The 25,446-nt window shown below is 44.1% G+C and overlaps 1 protein-coding gene across 3 annotated transcripts in view; it reads right to left on the reverse strand.

The window, feature by feature from the left end:
• ptpn5 (protein tyrosine phosphatase non-receptor type 5) overlaps nucleotides 1–25,446 on the reverse strand; it is a 143,429-nt gene that overhangs the window by 89,492 nt on the left and 28,491 nt on the right. The gene's annotated exons all lie outside the window — the stretch shown is intronic.

Consider the following 25,446-nt stretch of genomic DNA (forward strand, 5'->3'; position numbering starts at 1 on the left):
AATTATGATACCTGGAAAAATTGCTGTATAATTGTTTGCCTGTGTTAAGAAGACAAATTACATGGATCTATTCGATCAAAACAGATGCATTTTTACAAAAAATGACTTTAGTATCATGATGTGAAATTACTTCAAAACCTTTGAAGTGTAACAATGCTCAGCAGCAACTTCAGCCATAAGAACATAAAAAGATAAGTAGGAATAGGAATAGGCCATTTGGCCCTTCAAGCCTGCTACTCCATTCAACAAGATCATCTTCTATCTCAACTCCACCTTCATGACTCTCTCCATATCTCTTAATTCCCATAGAACCCAAAAATCTGTTGACCTCTGTCTTGGGCAAGATAATTCCAAAGATTCACAACCCTGTGAGTGAAGAAATTTCTCTTCATCTCAGTCCTAAATTGCTGAGTCCTTATTCTGAGACTGTGGCCCCATTTTCTTAGCATCTACCCTGTCAAGCCCCTTAAGAATTTTATATTTTCAATTAGATCATCTCATATTCTTCTGAACACCAGGGAATATAGGCCTAATCTACTCAATCTGCCCTCATAGGACAATCCCCTCAGCCCAGGAACCAGTCTAATGAACCTTTGTTGTACTCCTATTAGGGCAATTATGCCTTTCCTTAGGTAAGGAGACCAAAACTGCAAACAGTACTCCAAGTGTGGCCTCACCAATGCCCTGTATAATTGTAGTAAGACTTCTTTACTCTTATACTTTAATCGCTTTGTAACAAAAGCTAACATACCATTTGCCTTTCTAATTGCTTGCTGTACCTGCATTGTTAACTTTCTGTGATTCATGTACAAGGACACCCAAGTCCCTCTGAATACAAACATTTCTCAGTCTTCACGATTCAAAAAATACTCGTTTTTTCATTTTGCCTACATTGTATTCCATCTGCCATGTTCTTGCCCACTTACCCAACCTGTCAATATCGCTCTGCAGTCTCTTTGCTTCCTCCTCCTGCTTACTTTGCCACTTAACCTTTTGTCATCAGCAAACCTGAAGCCGTACGTCAGTCCCCTCAACTAAGTCATTAATATGGATTGTAAATAGCTGAGACCCGAGTACTGATCCTTGTGCTAGTTATAGCCTACCACCCCAAAAATGTCCTGTTTATTCATACTCTCATTTTTCTGTCCATTAACCAATTCACAATCCATGTTAATATATTACCTCCAATTCCCAAAAGTTCTAATTTTGTGTTATAACCTTTTGTGTGGCACCTTATCGAATGCTTTTTGAAAATCCGAATGCACTACATCCACCCATTCACCCTTATCCATCTTACTAGCTGCATCCTCAAAAAACTCTTAACTGATTTGTCAAACACAATTCCTCTTTCATTAGTCTGTGTTGGCTCTGCTTAATCATGTTATGATTTTCTAAGTGCCTTGTTACCACATCCTTAATAATAGATTCTAGTATTTCGACTACTACTGATGTGAGGCTAACTGGCCTATAGTTCCCTGTTTTCTTTCTTCCTCCTTTCTTAAGTAGTGAGGTTATGCTTTCTACCTTCCAATCTATGGGGACTGTTCTAGAATCTAAGGAATTCTGGAAGGTCAAAACTAAGGAAGTTAACGATGGTATCAAATTGAAAGAAAAAGTGTACAATTCAGCGAAGAGTAGTGGCAGGTCAGAAGATTGGACAGAATATTAAAAAAACAGCAAAGAATGACAAAAAGAATAATGAGAGAGAAATTAGAGTACAAGAGAAAGCTAGCTAGAAATATAAAAACGGATGGTAAGAGTTTCTACAGGTATTTAAAAAGGAAAAGAGTAAGTAAAGTGAGTGTTGGTCCTCTATGAGAGTGAGTCTGGGGAGGTAATAATGGAAAATAAGGAAATCATGAAGGAATTGAACAGATTGTTTGCATCTGTCTTCACTGTAAAGGAATCAAATAACAGCCCAGAAATAATTGTGAATCAAGAGTTGAAAGGGAGGGAGGAATTTAAAACAATTACCATCACGAGAAAGAGTACTGAGAAAATTATTAGAACTAAAAGCTGACAAGTCCCCAGGTCAGAGAAACATAGAAAATAGGAGCAGGAGAAGGCCATTAGGCCCTTCGAGCCTGCACCGCCATTCATTATGATCATGGCTGATCATCCAACTCAGTAACCTGTTCCCGCTTTCCCCCATATCCTTTGATCCCTTTAAACCCAAGAGCTATATCTAACTCCTTCTTGAAAACATACAATGTTTTGGCCTCAACTGCTTTCTGTGGTAGCGAATTACACAGGTTCACCACTCTCTCCTCATCTTAGTCCTCAATGATTTACCCCGTATCCTTAGACAATGACCCCTGGTTCTGGACTCCCTCATCATCGGGAACATCCTTCCTACATCTACCCTGTCAAGTCCTGTTAAAATTTTATAGGTTTCTATGAGATCTCCCCTCACTCTTCTGAACTCCAGCGAATATAATCCTATCCGATTCAATCTCTCCTCATACGTCAGTCCCGCCATCCCAGGAATCAGTCCTAATGGACTTCATTGTAGGGTCTTAAAAGAAGTGGCTGCTGAGATAGTGGATGCATTGGTTTTAATTTCCTAAAATTCCATAGATTCTGGAAAGGTCCCATCAGATTAGAAGATAGAAAATATAACTCTACTATTCAAGAAAGGAGAAAGATAGAAAGCAGGAAACTACAGGCCAGTTAGCTTACCATCGGTCATAGGGAAAATGCTGGAATCTATTATTAAGGAGGTTACAGCAGGTCATTTAGAAAATCTCAATGCAATCGGGCAAAGTCAATATAATTTTCTGAAAGGGTAATCGTGTTTAACTAATCTAATCGAGTTCTTTGAGGAAGTAACAAGCAATGTGGATAAAAGGGAACCTGTGGATATGGTGTACTTGGATTTCCAGAAGGCATCTGAAAAGGTGTCACATCAAAGGTTACTGAACAAAATAAGAGCCCATGGTATAGAGGATAACATATTAGCATGGATAGAGGATTGGTTAGCTAACAGGAAACAGAGAGTAGGCATAAATGGATCATTTTCAGGTTGGCAAGCTGTAACTATTGGAGTGCCACGGGGATCAGTGCTGGGACCTCAAATATTTACAATCTATATTAATGACTTGGATGAAAGGACAGAATGTATATTACTAAATTTGCTGATGACACAAAGATAGGTAGGAGAGTAAGTTGTGAAGCAGACATAAAGGGATAGATTTTATAGCCCCCCTCCCCCCCAACGTCATAGGTTGTGGCGGGTAGTCCAGAAAATGCCTCCGGCAGAGGCCCGCCATGGGCCTCAACGCCAGGAAGGGCCAACCCAATATTGTTGGTGGCGGCAAGGCCTCGTGGCGAGACGACCGCCCCCGCCGCTTAGCAGCGGGAGCCAAGTCTGCATATTTTTAAAAATGCAAATGAAGGAATAAATGACTTACCCGCTCCTGCCGTCCATTCCGGTGCCATATTGGTGCCAGTGGCCGGCGCTCCCATGCCTTCAGATCTCCATCCGGAGATCCAAGACGGAACACTGGTGGGGAGGGGGGTGCAGGTAAGTTTCGCTGTGCGGGAGGAGGGGGAGAGCTCCCAGAGTAAGTTAATTGGTCTGGGGGATGGTGGGAAAGGGTAAAGTTTAAAATTTATGAACTTTGGGGGTGGGGGAAGGTCACCAGGTAAGTGTTTTGGGGTGGGGGGGCGGGAGGGGTGGGAGTCATCAAAGGAGGCAGTCCACCCCGGCCATTTAAATGAGTCGCCGCGTCTAATGTCGTGGCGGCACCGCGAAGTGCTGCCTGCGCATGCAGGCCGCCATTGTTTACGTGGCGGCAATGTAAAATCCAGCCCAAGGAATCTGCAAAAGGATATAGATAGGTTAAGTGAGTGGGCAAAGATTTGGCAGATGGAGTATAATGTGGAAAAGTGTGAACATGTCCACTTTAGCCAGAAAAATAGGAAAGCAACATATTATTTAAATGGAGAGAGATTTCAGAACTCTGAGATGCAGAGGGATCTGGGTGTCCTCGTACACGAAGCACAAAAAGTTAGTATGCAGGTATAGCAAGTGATTAAGAAAGCAAATGCAAAGTTGTCGTTTATTGCAAGGGGAATGGAATATAAAAGTAGAGATGTTTTGCTACAATTTTATAGGGCATTAGTGAGACCACATCTGGAGTATTGTGCACAGTTTTGGTCTCTTTACTTAAGAAAGGATAAAACTGCATTGGAAGCATTTTTTTTTATTCATTCATAGGATGTGGGTGTCGCTGGCTAGGCCAGCATTTATTGCCCATCCCTAATTGCCCTTGAGAAGGTGGTGGTGAGCTGCCTTCTTGAACCACTGCACTCCATGGGAGGTAGGTATACCCACAGTGTTGTTAGGAAGGGAGTTCCAGGATTTTGACCCAGAGACAGTGAAGGAACGGTGTGTGACTTGAAGCAGAACTTGCAGATGGTGGTGTTTCCATGCATTTGCTTCCCTTGTCCTTCAAGGTGGCAGAGGTCGTGGGTTTGCAAGGAGCTGCCTAAGAAGCCTTGGTGCGTTGCTGCAGTGCATCTTGTAGATGGTATACACTGCTGCCACTGTGCGTCGGTGGTGGAGAGAGTGAACGTTTGTGAATGGGGTGCCAATCAAGTGGGCTGCTTTGTCCTGGATGGTGTTAAGCTTCTTGAGTGTTGTTGGAGCTGCACCCATACAGGAAAGTGGAGAGTATTCCATCACTCTCCTGACTTGTGCCTTGTAGATGGTGGACAGGCTTTGGGGAGTCAGGAGGTGAGTTAGTCGCTGCAGGATTCCTAGCTTCTGACCTGCTGTTGTAGCCGTGGTATTTATATGGCTACTCCAGTTCAGTTTCTGGTCAATGGTAGCCCCTAGGATGTTGATAGTGGGGGATTCAGCGATGGTAATGCCATTGAATGTCAAGGGGAGCTGGTTAGATTCTCTCTTGTTGGTGATGGTCATTGCCTGGCCCTTGTGTGGTGCGAATGTTACTTGCCACTTATCATCCCAAGCCTGGATATTGTCCAGGTCTTGCTGCATTTCTACACGGACTGTTTCAGTGACTGAGGAGTCGTGAATGGTGCTGAACATTGTGTAATCATCAGCAAACATCCCCACTTCTGACCTTATGATTGAAGGAAGGTCATTGATGAAACAGCTGAAGATGGTTGGGCTTGGACACTACCCTGAGGAACTCCTGCAGTGATGTCCTGGAGCTCAGATGATTGACCTCCAACAACCGCAACCATTTTCCTTTGCGCGAAGTATGACTCTAACCAGTGGAGAGTTTCCCCCTGATTCCCATTGCCTTCAGTTTTGCTAGGGCTCCTTGATGCCATAATTGGTCAAATGCGGCCTTGATGTCAAGGGCAGTCACTCTCACCTCATGCCTTGAGTTCAGCTCTTTCGTCCATGTTTGAACTAAGGCTGTAATGAGGTCAGGAGCTGAGTGGCCCTGACAGCACCCAAACTGAGTGTCAGTCAGCAGGTTATTGCTAAGCAAGTGTCACTTGATGGCACTGTTGATGACACTTTCCATCACTTTACTGATGATTGAGAGTAGACTGATGGGGAGGTAATTGGCAGGTTGGGCCTTCCTGCTTTTTGTGTACAGGACATACCTGGGCAATTTTCCACATTGCAGGGTAGATGCCAGTGTTGTAGCTGTACTGGAACTGCTTGGCTAAGGGCGCAGCAAGTTCTCGAGCACAGATCTTCAGTACTATTGCCGGAATGTTGTCAGGGCCCATAGCCTTTGCAGTATCCAATGCCTTCAGTTGTTTCTTGATATCACGCAGAGTGAATGGAATTGGCTGAAGTCTGGCATCTGTGATGCTGGGGACTTCAGGAGGAGCCGAGATCAATCATCAACTCGGCACTTCTGGCTGAAGATTGTTGCCAATGCTTCAGCCTTATCTTTCCCCCATCATTGAGGATGGGGATATTTGTGGAGCCACCTCCTCCAGTTAATTGTTTAATCGTCCACCACCATTCACGGCTGGATGTGGTAGGACTGCAGAGCTTAGATCTGATCCGTTGGTTATGGGATCGCTTAGCTCTATCTATCGCATGCTGCTTACTCAGTTAGGCACACAAGTACTCCTGTGTTGTAGCTTTACCAGGTTGACACCTCATTTTGAGGTATGCCTGGTGCTGCTCCTGGCATGCCCTCCTGCACTCTTCATTGAACTAAGTTTGGTCTCCTGGCTTGATAGTAATTGTAGAGTTGGGGATATGCTGGGCCATGAGGTTTCAGATTGTGGTTGAGTACAATTCTGCTACTGCTGATAGCCCACAGTGCCTCATTGATGCCCAGTTTTGCATTGCTAGATCTATTCTAAATCTATCCCATTTAGCATGGTGGTAGTGCCACACAACAAAATGGAGGGTATCCTCAACATGAAGGTGGGATTTTGTCTCCACAAGGACTGTGCGGTGATCATTTCTACCAATACTGTCATGGGCAGATGCATCGGCAGCAGGCAGATTGGCGAGGATGAGGTCAAGTATGGTTTTCCCTCACCATCTGCTGCATACCTAGTCTAGCAGCTATGTCCTTTAAGACTCGGCCAGTAGTGGTGCGACCGAGCCACTCTTGTTGATGAACATTGAAGTCCTCCACCCAGAGTACATTCTGCGCCCTTGCTACCCTCAGTGCTTCCTCTAAGTGGTGTTCAACATGGAGGAGTACTGACCCTTCAGCTGAGGGAGGGTGGTAGGTGGTAATCAGCAGGAGGTTTCTTTGTCCATGTTTGACCTGATGCCTTGAGACTTCATGGGGTCCAGAGTCAATGTTGAGGACTCCCAGGGCAACTCCCTCCCAACTGTATACTACTGTGCCGCCACCTTTGCTAGGTCTGTCCTGCTGGTGAGACAGGACATACCCGGGGATGGTGATGGTTGTGTCTGGGACATTGTCTTAAGGTATGATTCCGTGAGTATGACTATATCAGGCTGTTGCTTGACTAGTCTGTGGGACAGCTCTCCCAACTTTGGCACAGGCCCCCAGATGTTAGTAAGGAAGACTTTGCAGGGTCGGCAGGGCTGGGTTTCCTCTTGTCATTTCCGGTGCCTAGGTCGATGACGGGCAGTTGGATACAACTGAATAGCTTGCTAGGCCATTTCAGAGGGCATATAAGCGTCAAACACATTGCTTTGGGTCTGGAGTCACATGTAGGCCTGACCAGGTAAGGACAGCAGTTTTCCTTCCCTAAAGGGCATCAGTGAACCAGATGAGTTTTTAACAACAATTGACAATGGTTTCATGGCCATCATTAGAATAGCTTTTAACTTCAGATTTTATTTTTATTAATTGAATTCAAATTCCACCTTCTGCAGTTGGGATTCGAACCCATGTCCCCAGAGCAATACCCTGGGTCACTAGTCCAGTGACAATACCTCCCCTTCAGAGAAAGTTCACTCGGCTGATTCCTGGGATAAGAGGGTTACCTTCTGAGGAAATGTTGGACAGGTTGGTTCTGTGTTCATTGGAGTTTAGAAGGATGAGAGGTGATCTTATTGAAACATATAAGGTCCTGAGGGGTGGATGTTGAAAGGATGTTTCCCCTTGTAAGAGAGACTAAAACTAGGGGGCACAGTTTAAAAATAAGAGGTCTCTGATTTAAGACAGAGATGAGGAGAAATTTTTCCTCTCAGAGGGTCGTGAATCTATGGAACCCTCTTCTCCGGGGAGCGGTGGAGACAGGGTCATTGAATGTTTTTAAGGCAGAGGTAGACAGATTCTTGATAAGCAAGGGAGTCAAAGAGTAGCGGGAGTAGGCAGAAAAGTGGGTTGTGCTCACAACTAGATCGGCCATGATCTTATAGAATGACAGAGCAGGCTCGAGGGGCCAAATAGCCTATTCCCACTCCTAGTTCGTATGAACGTATGTAATGGATCCATTATTTCTGTAGCCACCTCTTTCAAAACACAAGGATGTAGGTCATCAGGTCCAGGGGATTTGTCACTGCTTAGTTCCATTAATTTCTCCAGTATTATTTCTTTCCTTACAGTGATTTCTTTAAGTTCTTCATTCTTACTAGACCCTTAGTTCCCCATTATTTCAGGTATGCTTTTTTGTGTCTTCTACTATGAAGACAGATACAAAGTATTTGTTTAATGTCTCTGCCATTTCCTCATTACCCATTATAATTTAGGCAGTGAGAGGATGCAATGAGAAGATACATTTGCCTGAGTGAACATTGTCAGAGTGAAGCTGGAATTTGGTGCATGTGAGAATTCAGTGCAGAGGGGGAAAGAGGGGCTCCTTTTCCTATCTTTTTTAGCCTCCAGCAGCTGGTGAGCCTTCTTCCTTTGACTCCAAGGTACATGATTGGTTGGTGTGTGTTTTATCATTAATCTTTCAAAACTCAGGTAATTTTAGAAATGGTAAGGTTTTTATTTGGTAATACTAGTTAAGCTTAGTAGATTGGGAACAGTGAATGAGTTAATTAAGAAAGATATGAAGTAATTAAAGTAAATTAATTAATAGCAAAAGTAACAATGGCAGGACAGGTATTATGTTGCAGCTGTAGTATGTGAGAGCTTTTGGATGCCATGGCGATCCAGGGCAAACATGTCTGCAGAAAGTGTAAGCAGCTAGAGAAATTCTGGATCAGGATTATTGATCTGGAAGCCAAACTGCAAACACTGCACAACATAAGGGAGGGGGAGAAATACCTGAACGTTTTGTTCCTGAAGACCATCACGGTCACACCTCTTCGAACAGGGTCATCGTTTTGGTCAGAAGTCAGGAAGAGGAGGATGTGACCGTGAGTGAGGCAGGTAAAGGGACCGAGCAGACAGTTGTGGAGGAACCTCAGACTTGGCAATTATCAAACAGGTTTGAGGTGCTCTCAACCTGTGTGGACAAAAGCGAGGTCAGCAAGGTGGATGAGCAGACTGGCCATGGCACTGTGGTATAGGAAGCCATTCAAGTGGAGGGAGCAAAAAGGAATGTAGTGGTAGTAGGGGATGGTATAGTAAGGGGGATTAGCAGCCGAGAGCGTGAGTCCAGAAGGCTATGATGCCTACCTGGTGCCAGGGTTCGGGACATCTGTTCAGGGCTGGACAGGAACTTGGAGTGGGAGGGGGAGGATCCAGTTTTTGTGGTCCATGTAGGTACCAACAACAAAGGTAGGACTAGGAAAGAGGTTATGCTTAGACAGTATGAGGAGCTAGGCACCAAATTGAAGAGCAGAACCTCAAGGGTAATAATCTCTGGATTATTACCTGAGCCACATGCCAATTGGCAGAGGGCACATAAGATCAGTGAAATGAATATGTGGTTCAAAGATTGGTGTGGGAGAAGTGGGTTTTGGTTCGTGGGGCACAGGCACCAGTACTGGGAAAGTAGGGGCTGTACCTTTGGGATGGTCTGCACCTTTGGGATGGTCTGCACCTGAACCATGCTGGGACCAGTGTTCTAGCAAACTGTATAACTCGGGAAGTGGAGAGGGCTTTAAACAGGGGTGGGGGTGGGTTGAGGGATCAAGCTTGGGTAGACATAGAAAACCAAGGGATAGAGTCAAGGCAGGAGAACAGAATAGTAATATGGGAAATGAAGGTCAGAGAATGGCAGGAAGGGACAGAGAGAAAACCTAATAACACACTAACAGTCAAGACTAGATGTTACTAAGATAACAAAAAGACAAAACTAAAGGCTCTGTATCTGAATGCACGAGGCATTCATAACAAAGTAGATGAACTGATAGCACACATCGAAGTAAATAAATATGATCTGATAGCCATCACAGTTAGAGATGACCTTGGTTCAGGAGATCAGGATGTAGAATCAGTTTGGGTGGAAATGAGGCATAGTAAGGGAAAGAAGCCACAAGTGGGAGTGGTCGACAGGCCCCCTAACAGTAACCATAATGTAAGACGAAGTATACAAGAAGAAATATTGGGTGCTTGTGATAATGGGACGGCAGCAATCATGAGTGATTTTAATCCACATATAATCTGGAAAAATCAGATTGGCAATAGTAGCCTGGATGCTTTCAAGATAGTATCTTAGAGCAGCACTTTCTGGAACCAACCAGAGAGCAGGTTATATTGGACTCGGTATTGTGTAATGTGACAAGATTAATTAATGACCTCAGAGTTAAGGCACCTCTAGGTAGCAGCGATCACAATATGATTGAATTTTACATCCAGTTTGAAAGAATGAAGAGTGAGTCTAAGACTAGTATTTTAAACTTAAATAAGGGCAACTATGTGGGCATGAAAGCTGAGTTAGCTGAAGTGAACTGGGTTACGAGGCTAGGAGATAGATCAAAAGAGAAGCAGTGGCAGTCAGACATTCAACTGGATATTCCAGAATACTCAGGATAAGAATATTCCTACTATAAAGAGAAATTCTAAGGGGAGGAACCACCATCCATGGCTAACTAAAGAAGTTAAAGAAAGCATCAAACCTAAGGAAAAGGCAAAGATGAGTGGCAGTTCAGACGATTAGTCAGAATACAAAGAATAGCAGAGAATGACTAAAATGTTAATCAGGAGAAAGAAATTAGAATATGAGAGGAAGCTAGCTAGAAATGTAAAAATGGATAGCAAGAGTTTCTACAGGTATTTAAAAAGGAAAAGAGTAAGTAAAGTGAGTGTTGGACGTCTAGAAAGTTAGAATGAGGAGTTAATAGTAAATAATAAGGAAATGGCTGATGAAATGAATAAATATTTTGCTTCTGTCTTCACTATGAGAGGAACTTGGTGAAATTACAATCATCAGGAAAGTGGTACTGACCAAACTGATGGAGCTATGAGCTGACAAGTCCCCGGATCCTGATGGACTTCATCCTCGGGTCTTAAAAGAGATGGCTTATGAGGTAGTAGATGCGTTCGTGTTAATTTTTCAAAATTTGCTAGATTCTGGAAAGGTTCCATCAGACTGGAAAATCGCAAATATAACCCCTCTATTCAAAAAGGGAGGGAAGGCAGAAAACAGGTAACTATAGGCCAGTGAGCTTGATGTCCGTTGTGGGGAAGGTGTTAGAATTGATCATTAAGGAGGCTATAGCTGGGCACGTAGAAAAACTTAAGGTAATCGGGAATAATCAGCATGGCTTTTTGAAAAGGAGATCATGTTTAACCAATTTATTGGAGTTCTTTGAAGGAGTCATAGAGTCATCGAGTTATACAGCACAGAAACAGGCCCTTCGGCCCATCATGTCCATGCCGGCCATCAAGCACCTATCTATTCTAATCCCACTTTCCAGCACTTGGCCCGTAGCCTTGTATGCTATGGCATTTCAAGTGCTCATCTAGATACTTCTTAAGTGTTGTGAGGGTTCCTGCCTCTACCAGCCCTTCAGGCAGTGTATTCCAGATTACAACCACCCTCTGGGTGAAAAAAATTTTCCTCAAATCCTCTTTAAACCTCCTGCCCCTTACCTTAAATCTATGCCTCCTGGTTATTGACACCTCTGCTAAGGGAAAAAGTTTCTTCCTATCTACCATATCCATGCCCCTCAAAATTTTGTATACCTCAATCAGGTCCCCCCTCAGTCTTCTGTGACCTAAAGAAAACAAATTTGCAGATGACACAAAGATTGGTAGGAAAGTATATTGTGAAGAGGACATAAAGAGCTTGCAGACCAATATAGATAGGTTGAGTGGGCAAAAATCTGGCGGATGGAGTATAATGTAGCAAAATGTGAAGTTGTTCATTTTGGAAGAATAAAAAAGCAGAGTAGTACTTAAATGGAGAACGATTGCAGAACTCCGAGGTGCAGAGGATCTAGGTGTTCTAGTGCATGAGTCACAAAAAGTTACTATACAGGTACAGCAAATAATAAAGAAGGCTAATGGAATGCTATCCTTTATTACAAGAGGAATTGAAAATAAAAGTTAGGATGTTATGCTTCAGTTATACAGGGCATTGGTGAGACCACATCTTGAATACTATGTGCAATTTTGGTCTCCTTATTTAAGGAAGGATGTGAATGCGTTGGAGGCAGTTCAGAGGAGGTTTACTAGATTGATGGGCGGCACAGTGGCACAGTGGTTAGCACTGCAGCCTCACAGCTCCAGCGACCCGGGTACAGTTCTGGGTACTGCCTGTGCGGAGTTTGCAAGCTCTCCCTGTGTCTGCGTGAGTTTCCGCCGGGTGCTCCGGTTTCCTCCCACAGCCAAAGACTTGCAGGTTGATAGGTAAATTGACCATTGTAAATTGCCCCTAGTGTAGGTAGGTGGTAGGAGAATGGTGGGGATGTGGTAGAGAGTACGGGGTTAATGTAGGGTTAGTATAAATGGGTGGTGGTTGGTCGGCACAGACTCGGTGGGCCGAAGGGCCTGTTTCAGTGCTGTATCTCTAAATAAATAAAAATAAATAGATACCTGGAATGTCTTATGAGGAAAGGTTGGACAGACTGGGCTTGTTTTCACTGGAGTTTAGAAGAGTGAGGGGAGACTTGATTGAGGTATATAAGATCCTGAACGATCTTGACAAGGTAGATGTGGAAAGGATGCTTCCTGTTGTGGGGGAGTCCAGAACTAGGGGGCAGTGTTTTAAAATTAGGGGTTACTCTTTTAGGACAGAGATGAAGAGAATTTTTTTCTCTCAGAGGGCTGTGCGACTTTGGAACTCTGCCTCAGAAGGTGGTGATGGCAGGGTCATTGAATAATTTTAAGGCGGGTATAGATAGATTCTCGTTAGGCAAGGGAATCAAAGGTTATCAGGGGTAGATGGGAGTGTGGAATTCAAGACAGAAACAGATCAGCCATGACCTTATTGAATGGCGGAGCAGGCTAAAGGGCTCGAATGGCCTACTTCTGCTCCTAACTCGTACATTCGTATGTTCGTATTTCATCTGTCTCTGCCTCTCATGGGCCCACGGTTACGTTCAGTAATCTCTTCCTATTGACATGCTATAGAAACATTTACAATCTGTTTTTATGTCTCTTGCTACTCTACTCTATTGGTGAATTTCTTGGTCCTTCTTTGCTGAGTTCTAAAATCCTCCAAATCGTCAGTCATACTAAAAGCGCAAAACACTGCAGATGCTGGAAATTGGAAATAAAACCAGAAAAAGCTGGAAATACTCAGCAGGTCTGGCTGCATCTGTGGAGACCCTTCATCAAAACTGGGAAAAGTTAGACATGTAATAGGTTTTAAGCCAGTGAAAGGGAGGAGGGTGAGAAAAAGAACAAAAGAGAAGGTCTGTGACAGGGAGGAGGGCAGGCAAGTTTAAATGACAAAGGGGTTGATGGTGCAAAGCCAAAGGGAGTGATAATGGAGCAAGTAAAGAAACAAAAGATGTAGCTTGAGGAGCTGTGAATAGCAGAATTATAACAGCTGCTGTCCAAAAGTAAATCAAAGCGAGAAAAAAACAAGAGACAAAAGCAAAAACCAGCAAAGAGAAAGGAAACAAATTGGGGGCAGAGGTTATAACCTGAAATTGTTGAACTCTGTGAGTCCGGAAGGCTGTAAAGTGCCTAATTGAAAGATGAGCTGCTGTGTTATCGAGCTTAGATTGAGCTTCATTAGAACACTTCAGGGGGCCGAGGACAGAAAGGTCAGGGCCGGAGCAACATGCAGGATCAAAATGGCATGCTTGCAGACTGAACGAAGGTGTTCTGCAAAGTGGTCACCCAATTTGCAATTGGTCTCCCCTTTGTAGAGTAGACCACTTCGTGAACAGCAAATACAGTATACTAAGTTGAAAGAAGTACCAGTAAATTGCTATTTCACCTGGCGGAGTATTTGGGGATTTGGAAGGTTTTTTTTATTTGTTCATGGGATATGGGCATCGCTGGCTAGGCCAGCATTTATTGCCCATCCCTAATTGCCCATGAGTAGGTGGTGGTGAGCTGCCTTCTTGAGCCGCTGTAGTCCTTGGGGTGCAGGTACACCAACAATGCTGCTAGGAAGGGAGTTCCAGGATTTTGACCCAGCGACATTGAAGGAACGGGGATGTAGTTCCAAATCAAGATGGTGTGCGGATTGGAAGGGAACTTGCAGGTGGTGGTGTTCCCATGCATCTGCTGCCTTTGTCCTTCTAGGTGGTAGAGGTTGCGGGTTTGGGAGGTGCTATCGAAGTAACCTTGCTGAGTTGCTGCAGTGCATCTTGTAGAAGGTACACATTGGTGCTACTGTGTATCGATGGTGAAGGGAGTGAATGTTGAAGGTGGTGAATGGGGTGTCAATCAAGCGGCTGCTTTGTCCTAGATGGCGTGGAGCTTCTTGAGTGTTCTTGGAGCTGCACCCATCCAGGTGAGAATGGAGAAGGTAAGAGGTCAGATGTTGCATCTCCGGCATTTGCATGGACAGGTGCCATGGGAAGGTGATGGGGTGTGGGGGGTGATAGAGACCAGGGTGTTGGAGGGAATAGTCCCTTTGGAATGCTGAAAAGGAAGGATAGAGGAAGATGTGTTTGATGGTGGCATCGCACTGGATGTAGCAGTTATGGTGAAGGATGATCCATTCGATACAGAGACTGGTGTGGTGGAAGGTGAGGACAAGGGAACCCTCTCATGTTTCTAGGAGGGAGGGGAAGGGGTGAGAGCAGAAATGCAGGAAATAGAATGAACACGGTTGAGGGCCCTGTCAACCACAGTGGAGAGGAATCCTCAGTTGAGGAGAAAGGAAGACATGTCAGAAGCCCTAGTATGAGGGTTGCATCATCAGAACAGATGCGACGGAGTAGAAGAAACTGGGCAAATGGAATAGAATCCTTACAGGAACCGGGGTGTGAGGAAATATAGTCAAGGTAGCTGTGGAAGTCAATGGGCTTTGTATGAGTATTAGTTGATAGCCTATCCCCAGAAATGGAGACTGAGAAGTCGAGGAAGGGAAGGAAAGAATCAGGGGTGGATCATTTGAAGGCGAGAGAAGGGTGGAAATTGGAAGCAAAATTGAGATATTCAGTTCAGGGTGAATATAGTCATCAATGTAAAGAGGGAGGTGGCCTGAGTATGGTTGGAACAAAGAATGTTCCACACATTCTACAAATAACAGCCATAGCTAGGACCCATATGGGTTCCCACAGTAACACCTTTTATTTGGAGGAAGTGAGTGGAGTTAAGGGAGAAGTTTTTCAATGTGAGACCATCTCCTTTTCACCATGGTCATCCAATCTCTCTACACCTCCCCCGCTCCCCTGCCCCAACCAGGCCAATCTGAAGGCTCTTTGCTTCTTCCTTGAATGAGGGCTCAACCAGATCCCATCCACCATCATCCTCTTCTGTCTGGTTGAACTTTTTCTCACGGAGATAATGATGGCATGGAAGAGAGTTTCAGTAGCCAATAGCTGAAGCAAGATCGAAGTCAGGCAATGTGACGGAGGTGGAGGTAGGCAGTCTTGGTTATGGAGCAGATATTTGGTTGGAAGCTCATCATGGGGTAAAATACAAAACCAAGGTTCCAAATGGTCTGGCGCAACTTCAGACAGTTGCCAGGAGGAGGAATGGAAACTGTAGTCTGGGAACAGAGTTTGTGTAAGGGACCAAAGACAATGCCCTCATTCTTCCCAATATTTAGTTTGAGAAAATTTCTGCTCATTCAATGCTGGATGTTGGACAAACAGTGTGACAAATTAGAGACAGTGGAGGGGGATAGAGGAGTAATGGTGAGATAGTGCTGAGTGTTGACAGTGTACATGTGGAACCTGATCCGTTTTGGAATTATGTTACCGAGGGACAGCATATAAAATGAAACCTAGGGGACTCAAGAGGTAAGAATACTGGATTGGTAAGAGAAGCCATTGTTGGTGATTCCCTGGCTATGATTCAATAGATAAGAATGGAACTAGGCAAGGACAGTTTCACCAAGCTGGACAATGGAGGAGAGGCATGGGAGAAGGATGGCTTTGTCAACTATGTCGAAGGCTGCAGATATGTCAAGAAGGATGTGGAGGGATAGTTTACCATGGTCACAGTCACATAGAATGTCACTTGTAACATTGACAAGGCCTGCCTCAGTACTGTGGAGGGGGACATTGATGGGTAGGAATCCTGATTGGAGGGGTTCAAACATGGAACTATGTGAAAGGTAGGCCCAGATAAGGGAGGCGACAAAAAGTTCAAGGACTTTGGAGACGGAAAGGAGGTTGCAGATGGGGCAAGTTTGGAAGTGTGATACCACTACTCTATTTATTACAATTCTTCCTATGCTCACTTTTTAAATTTTCCTTGCTGAGACTACACTTGCTATGCAATGCGTCATGCAGAAACGTGGGCAAAGATCTGGAAAATGGAGTATAATGTGGGAAAATGTGAAATTGTCCATTTTGACAGGGAGAATAAAAAAGAAGCATATACCCAAATGGTGAGCGATTGCAGAGCTCTGAGATGCAGAGGGATCTGGGTGTCCTAGTGCATGAATCGCAAAAGGTTATTGCACGGGGAATTGAATACAAAAATTGGGAGGTTATACTTCAGCTATACAGGGCATTGGTGAGACCACATCGAGCGTATGGTGTACAGTATTGGTCTCCTTATTTAAGGAAGGATGTAAATGCGTTGGAAGCAGTTCAGAGAAAGTTTATTAGACTAATACCTGGAATGAACGGGTTGTCTTATGAGGAAAAGTTGAACAGGCTAGGCTTGTATCCACTGGAATTTAGAAGAGTAAGACACGACTTGATTGAAACATATAGGGCTGGATTTTACCCTAGGCGGATGGGAATTCGCCACCAACGCAAAAGTATTTTACGGGTCCCCAGGCTTTAATTGTCCCGAGGTGGGACTTCCACCCACTTGAGGGAGGAAGTTCCACCTCAGTGAGCTGCCAGCCAATCAGCGGGCCAGTAGCTCTTAGTCCCAGCAGCGCCACTGGGAGCAGTGGCCGCTGCTGGGACTGCAGCCCAGCCGACGCCATGGAGCCCAGAGAGTGGCTAAGTAGAGGCATGCCTCACCAGGGGGATCGGTCGTGCCCTGGTGAGGCTAGGTTGTTCGTTTGGGGGGAGGCGGCATCTTGGGTCCCGGGGGTGGGTTGGGGCAGGGGCAGCCCTCAATCGGGCACCCTCTGCCTGACTGCCATGACGTTAAGTGGCCACTTAAGGGCCTTGATTGGCCTCAGGTGGGTGGGCCGTTTCCTCCCTCCGCCCGCCCCCCGGTGAACTTTACGGATAGGCCTCCCGGAGCCTCCTGCTCAATTTTACGCTGTCCCCACACCATCATCCAACCAGCTGGGGCGGCGTAAAATTCAGCCCATAAGATTCTGGGGGTCTTGACAGGGTGGATGTGAAAAGAATCTCACAACTAGGGGTCACTGTTTAAAAATAAGGGGTCGCCCATTTAAGACAGAGATGATGAGAAATTTTTTCTCTGAGGGTTGTGAGTCTTTGGAACTCTCTTCCTCAAAAGACGGTGGAAGCAAAGTCGTTGAATATTTTTAAGGCAGAGGTAGATAGATTCTTGATAAGCAATGGGGTGAAAGGTTATTGGGGTTAGACGGGAATGTGTTGAGGTTACAATCAGATCAGCCATGATCTTGTTGAATGACAGAGCAGGCTCGAGGAGCCAAGTGGCCTATTCCTGCAAATTTGTATGTTCGTATTTGATACTATTTGTAGGCATTATTTTGGGGACATTTAGAGTCATAGGGTCATAGAGAGATACAGCACTGAAACAGGCCCTTCAGCCCACCGAGTCCGCGCCGACCATCAACCACGCATTTATACTAATCCTACTTTAATCCCATTTTTCCCTCTCACATCCATATCTTCCCTCAATTCTCCTACCACCTACCTACACTAGGGGCAATTTTTTTACAATGGCCAACTTACCTATCAACCCGCAAGTCTTTGGCATATGTAGTGTAAATATTTTTCCTTTTCTCTTCCTGTGGGAGTTCTTCCCTCCATGTGGCAAGAAAAAATGGCTGCAGAGACCCTTGCACTTCACAGTAGCTGTGTTAAACACTCACCTTGCTCCAGAGTCAGTACAACCAGTAAGACCTCGGAGAGTTTAGGAAGTGAGTTTGAGCAAAGGTGCACTGAATGAGTCACAACTCACCAGTGAAGCGAAGCAAGTGAAGGCGGCAGGAGAGGAAGGAGATAGTCAAGTCAGGCTGAAAGCCCATGGCATATGTCAGTTGTAGGGGGAAAGTGTTAGGCACAGTAAATGGCATAGCACAACCACTGCCTCCACAGTAAGGTGGAGGAGCTGAAGATCTTCTGTAAAATACCCAAGTATTGATGATGTGATCTATAAATGCCAAACATTGGGCATTGGCAGCGGTGATTGTACCACGTGAGGTGTCATAGAATCAAAGAAACTTACAGCACAGAAGGAACCCATTCAGCCCATCATACCCATGCTGGCTCTTTGAAAGAGCAGTTGTGCTTAATCCCACATCCCCTTTTTTGACCATAACCCTTTATGGTCCTCATCCTCAAATATCCATCCAACTTCTTTTTAAATTATTTATGAAATCAACTTCCACCACCTTGTCAGATGGAGTGTTCTCGATCTCGACAACTGAATGAAAAAATTTCTCATCTCCCCTTAGATCTTTTGACAATGATTTTAAATCTATGATCATTTGCCAGAGGGAATAGTTTTTCTCTAACTACTCTTATGAAAACCTCTCATCGTCTTGAAAACCTCTATTCCATCACCTCTTAACCTTCTCCGTTCCAAAGAGAACAGTCCTAACTTTTCCAGCCTCTCCTCATAACTTATCCCCAGGAACACCCTGCTAAACTTCCTATATACCCTTTCTAAGGCTTTTATATCTTTCCTGAAGTATGTTTTCCAGAACTGTCCACAATACTTGAGCTGAAGCCAGTGACTTACACAGTTCTAGCATGATCGCTTTGCTTTTCTAGTCTGTACCTCCATTTTTAAACCCAAGTATCCCATATGCATTTTTAACCACCTTATCAACTTTCCCTTCCATCTTTAAGGATTTGTGTTTATAGACACCAAAGTCATTCTGCTCATCTACACTTTTCAAAATTGTGCCATTTTTGAGCTTGTGTATTTGGTCCTCTCATGAATTCATTTTTCTTGTCCAATTCATGCAGCATTAAATGAACACGTAAAGGAATTCCTATCCTTGTCCAGTGGTAGTATTTGCAAAGAAGGAACTTGTATTTATATAACACCTCTCACATCCTCAGGAGATCCCAAATCATTTTACAGCCAATTAATTGCTAGTGATTTTTAGGCAAATGGAGCAGCTAATTTGCACATTAGCAAGTTGTACAAACAGCAATGAGATAACTGATCAGTTCATTTGTTCTTGGTGCTGATGATTGAGAGATACATGTTTGGACACGATACCTGGAGAGCTCGCCTGCTCTTTTTTACAGCCTGATCAACCTGAGGTGCTGTCTTTAATGTGAACCTGAATTCACAAATTCCTCTGCTCTTCCACAGCACAGAGCTTATTTCTAGTCAGAGAATAATTACTGCTGTTATTTTTAACCAACACGTATCACTTCATACTGACATTGGATTTGTCATAGTTTTGTACTTTTAGATGCTTAGGAATCATAGAAGGCAAATTATTTGATTATGGTGGCTTTTGATTTGCTGAGTAGATGTCTATTTTCTAACAGTACTTTTCTTTGATAACTATAATGTGGCTGACCTGATGAGGTTACATCTATGGCAAAAATTTATTTTGAATCCCACGTCTAACTGAGATTGAGATAGAGTGAGATATGCTGGTGCACTTCAGAGAAAGTCAGACAGACAGCCACCTCTCTCAGTATTTTGATATTTTTATGGAAAGTCAAAGTGCCTTTTCCCCCATGACACATTCTTTCATTGCAGCTAATTTCCCTGCCTTCCTCAAGACTGCTGTATAGTCTGATGTAGGGACGGATATAATTGTAATAAACCCGTTTACAACTGTCGGGTTTATTAACAGCTCTGTGTTTAAAGTTTTCTATTCACAAATTATCATGGTCTGTTGGGGGTTAAATTCACTGTGGAAGGATTAAACCCATTAAAATTGTACTGGATTTAATACAGATATTTTGTTTTCATATTTACGCCATATAAGATAAATTAAATTTGGCTTAAAATGCAGAATTATGGGAAGCTACAAAATACCCAAAAGGTTGCCTTTTAAAAAAAAGAAATAACTAGAGGCATCTCTGGAACTGGATATAGGTGATCAGGGAGACTTTGTTAAGGTCAAACACAGGACAGCAAAAAAAGGGGAGGAAAAAAGGCCTGTAAAGTGGTAAGCTTTAACAGTTTTCTAATTTTTGTAGCAGTATCATCGGTAATTTCTTTGAATGTTACAAATATTAAAGACTAGAATTGATATAGTAACACTGTCGCACATTAGAAGAGGTGAATGTTGACATTAGACTGTTGCAAGATTGTGCCATTCCTTGCGATACTTTATTTTGAGAAATAAACCACAGCTGAGCAATAGGGAACTAAAATAAAACTACAAGATACTGGAAACACTCAGCAATCAGCCAGCATCAGTGGAGAAAGGAACAGAGTTGGTCAGAATCAAAATGGCTTACCACCACCTTCTCAAGGGCAATTAGGGATGGTCAATAAACGCTGTCCTAGCCAGCAACGCCCACATCCCATGAACAATTTTTTTTAAATGTCAGCGAATAGGAATGGAGTATTCACCAATGAGCAGGTTGAATTAGTACTAGGAGACAAATTGTTCCAAATGGTACAGAATGGGAAATATAATGTGAAACACATCAGATTAATTAATTTATAATCCAAATATGTTTGGGAGGAGGATGGAAATTTTAGAACATTTGTGACATTTCTTACTTGTTAATAGAATCATGACACCAGACCCAGACATTAATTGTGTTCTGGATGGTCAGGAGAGGAAATGGGGAAAATGGCTGGGTGAGGGAAGCTTCTCAAGGAAATTGTAGAATGACAGATACAGAGAGCTACAAGTTCTACAGACAGAGTTGGAGCTGTCAGCTCCTGAAACAGAGTTAGGGCTGGGACAAACTCTGTTTCAGATGGTTCACAAGGGTTGATTGCTGCCAATAGGTTAGAGGGTCTGTGTCTGGGGGAAAAAAATCTGTGGAAAAGGTAGCGATGCAAGGCCAAATCACAAGCATGCTCTGAGGTTCCAGTGGAACTGTGGAAGCAAGAAGACAGTGAGGAGCAGCCAGATTCTGCAGACAGTCCTCAGTTTTGATTAAATGACTCAAGCTGTTCAATTAACCTCCCACGTGATCAGAATCTTTTGAAGACACTTCTTAAAAATTCTCCACTGCTGCAAGCCTTTGGAATCATTTTAATGATAAAAATAATGGAGAAGCATTGTGTGCTCTCCAGTTACAGTCTGTCATTTTGAAAGTAAAGGTAACAATACAACTGTGCAGCAAAGTGGTTTGTGATTAGTTTCGAAGTATGGTTGTAAAGATATTGCCTTGTGTGGACTTCAATTGAAGTGAAAATCAGGAGGGATGTATAATGTGTAGTTGAATTGATATGACCCATTTTATACTATCACACAATGTTAAAAATACCTCCAACTTCTTGAAGTCTTATTCAAGGGTGATTTGAAATATGTCGTCAGTTTTTCGTCATTATCAGATAGTTCCTATGCTAACACACATACTTATCGTTCATTTAAGTGGAGGCGATGGCATGGTGGTAATGACACTGGAGTAGCAATCCAGAGGCCTATACTAATGCTCTGGGCCATGGGTTCAAATCCCACCATGGCAGGTGGTGAAATTTGAATTCAATTAATAAATCTGGAATTAAAAGCTAGTCTATTGGTGGCCATGAAACCATTGTTGATTGTTGTGAAAACCCATGTGGTTCACTAATTTCTTTTAGGGAAGAAAATCTGACATCCTTACATTACTGATTGAGCTGACCTACATGTGACTCCAGACTCACAGCAATGTGGTTGACTCTTAAATGGCCTGGCAAGCCATTCAATTGTATCAAACCACTACAAAGTCTAAGAAAAGGCATCTACCTAGGCAATGGAAATGACAACGACAAACCCAGCCCTGTTGACCCTGCAAAGTCCTCTTTACTAACATCTGGGGGCTTGTGCCAAAAAGGGAGAGTTATCCCACAGACTAGTCAAGCAACAGCCTGACATAGTCATACTCACAGAATCATACCTTACAGACAATGCCCAGACATTGCCAACCCTGGGTATGTCCTGTCACACTGGCAGGATAGACCCAACAGAGGTGGCGACACAGTGGTATACAGTTGGGAGGGAGTTGCCCTGGGAGGCCTCAACATTGACTCTGGACCCCATGAAGTCTCATGGTATCAGGTCAAACATGGGCAAAGAAACCTCCTGCTGATTACCACCTACCGCCCCCAGCTCAGCTGATGAATCAATGCTTCTCCATGTTGAACACCAATTGGAAGAAGCACTGAGAGTACCAAGGATGAGGGACGTCAATGTCCATCGCCAAGAGGGGCTCAATAGAACCATTACTGATTGAGCTGGCCGAGTCCTAAAGAACATAGCTGCAAAACTGGATCTGCGGCAGGTGGTGGGGGAATCAATAAGAGGGAAAAACCTCCTTGTCCTCACCAATCTACCTGTTGCAGATGCATCTGTCGATGAAATTATTGATAGGAGTGACCACTGCACAGTCCTTGTGGAGATAAAGTTCTGTCTTCACAATGAGGATACCCACCATTGTGTTGTGTGGCACAACCATCATGGTAAATGGGATAGATTTCAAACAGATCTAGCAACTCAAAACGGAGCATCCATGAGGCACTGTGAGCTATCAGCAGCAGCAGAAATGTATTCAACCACAATCTGTAACCTCATGGCCGGCATATCATCCACTCTATCATTACCATCCAAATGGGGAACCAACCCTGGTTCAATGAAGAGTGTAGGAGGGCATTCCAGGAGCAGCACCAGGCATACCTAAAAATGAGGTGTCAACCTGGTGAAGCTACAACACAGGACCACTTGCATGCTGAACAGCAGAAGCAGCATGCAATAGACAGGGCTAAGCAATCCCACAATGAACAGATTAGATCTAAGCTCTGCAGTCCTGCCACATCCAGTCATGAATTGTGGTGGACAATTAAACAACTAACAGGAGGAGGAAACTCCACAAATACCTCCATCCTAAACACTGGGGGAAACCAGCACATCAGTGCAAAATCAAGGATGAGGCATTTGCATCCATCTTCAGCCAAAAGTGCCAAATGGATGATCCATCTCGGCCTTCTCCTGAGGTCCCCAGCATCACAGTTGCCAGTCTTCAGCCAATCAGATTCACTCCACTTGATATCTTGATAAGAAACTTGATAAGAAACAGTTCAAGGCACTGGATACAGCAAAGGCTATGGGCCCTGACAATATTCCAGCAATAGTACTGAAGACCTGTGCTCCAGAACTAGCCGCGTCCTTAGCCAAGCTGTTCCAGTATAGCTACAACACTGGCATCTACCCAGCAATGTGGAAATTGCTGAAAAAGGTATGTCCTGTACACAAAAGCAGGATGAATCCAACCTGGCCAATACCGGCCCATCAGTCTACTCTCGATTATCAGTAAAGTGATGGAAGGGGTTGTCGACAGTGATATCAAACAACACTTCCTCAGCAATTACCTGCTGACTGATGCTCAGTTTGGGTTCCACCAGGGCCACTCAGCTCCTGACCTCATTACAGCCTTGGCCCAAACATGGACAAAAGAGCTGAACGCCAGAGGTGAGGTAAGAATGACTACTCTTGACATCAACGCAGCATTTGATTGAGTATGGCATCAAGAAGCCCGTGCAAAACTGGAGTCAATAAGAATCAAGGAGAAAACTTTCCCCTGGTTGGAGTCATACCTAGCACAAAGGAAGATGGTTGTTGTTGTTAGAGGTCAATCATCTCAGTTCCAGGACATCACTGCAGGAGTTCCTCAGGGTAGTATCCTAGGACCAAACATCTTCAGCTGCTTCATTAATGACCTTCCCTCCATCATAAGGTCAGAAGTAGGGATGTTTGCACAATGTTCAGCATCATTCGCGACTCCTCGGATACTTAAGCAGTCCATGTCCAGATGCAGCAAGACCTGGACAACATCCAGGCTTGGGCTGATAAGTGGCAAGTAACATTTGCGCCACACAAGTACCAGGCAATGAACATCTCAAACAAGAGAGAATCTTGCCATCCCCCCTTGACATTCAATGGCATCACCATCGCTGAACCCCCCACTATCAACATCCTGGGGTTACCATTGACCAGAAAGTTGTCGAGCGAGGGAGCCGTGGTTTACTAAAGAAGTTGAAGCGCTTGTCAAGAGGAAGAAGAAGGCTTATGTTAGGATGAGACGTGAAGGCTCAGTTAGGGCGCTTGAGAGTTACAAGCGAGCCAGGAAGGATCTAAAGGGAGAGCTAAGAAGAGCAAGGAGAGGACACGAGAAGTCATTGGCGGATAGGATCAGGGAAAACCCTAAGGCTTTCTATAGGTATATCAGGAATAAAAGAATGACTAGAGTTAGATTAGGGCCAATCAAGGATAGTAGTGGGAAGTTGTGTGTGGAATCAGAGGAGATAGGGGAAGCGTTAAATGAATATTTTGCGTCAGTATTTACAGTAGAGAAAGAAAATGTTGTCGAGGAGAATACTGAGATTCAGGCTACTAGGCTAGATGGGATTGAGGTTCACAAGGAGGAGGTGTTATCAATTTTGGAAAGTGTGAAAATAGATAAGTCCCCTGAGCTGGATGGGATTTATCTGAAGATTCTCTGGGAAGCTAGGGAGGAGATTGCAGAGCCTTTGTCCTTGATCTTTATGTCGTCATTGTCGACAGGAATAGTGCCGGAAGACTGGAGGATAGCAAATGTTGTCCCCTTGTTCAAGAAGGGGGGTAGAGACAGCCCTGGTAATTATAGACCTGTGAGCCTCACTTCAGTTGTGGGTAAAATGTTGGAAAAGGTTATGAGACAGAATTTATAATCATCTTGAAAAGAATAAGTTCATTAGCGATAGTCAGCACGGTTTTGTGACAGGTAGGTCGTGCCTCACAAACCTTATTGAGTTTTTCGAGAAGGTGACCAAACAGGTGGATGAGGGTAAAGCAGTGGATGTGGTGTATATGGATTTCAGTAAGGCGTTTGATAAGGTTCCCCACGGTAGGCTATTGCAGAAAATACGGAAGTATGGGGTTGAAGGTGATTTAGAGCTTTGGATCAGAAATTGGCTAGCTGAAAGAAGACAGAGGGTGGTGGTTGATGGCAAATGTTCATCCTGGAGTTTAGTTACTAGTGGTGTACCGCAAGGATCTGTTTTGGGGCCACTGCTGTTTGTCATTTTTATAAATGACCTGGAAGAGGGTGTAGAAGGGTGGGTTAGTAAATTTGCGGATGACACGAAGGTCGGTGGAGTTGTGGATAGTGCCGAAGGATGTTGTAGGGTACAGAGGGACATAGATAGGCTGCAGAGCTGGGCTGAGAGATGGCAAATGAAGTTTAATGCGGAAAAGTGTGAGGTGATTCACTTTGGAAGGAGTAACAGGAATGCAGAGTACTGGGCTAATGGGAAGATTCTTGGTAGTGTAGATGAACAGAGAGATCTTGGTGTCCAGGTACATAAATCC

The sequence above is a fragment of the Heterodontus francisci genome, chromosome 14 (assembly GCF_036365525.1).
Source record: "Heterodontus francisci isolate sHetFra1 chromosome 14, sHetFra1.hap1, whole genome shotgun sequence".
Lineage (NCBI taxonomy): Eukaryota > Metazoa > Chordata > Chondrichthyes > Heterodontiformes > Heterodontidae > Heterodontus > Heterodontus francisci.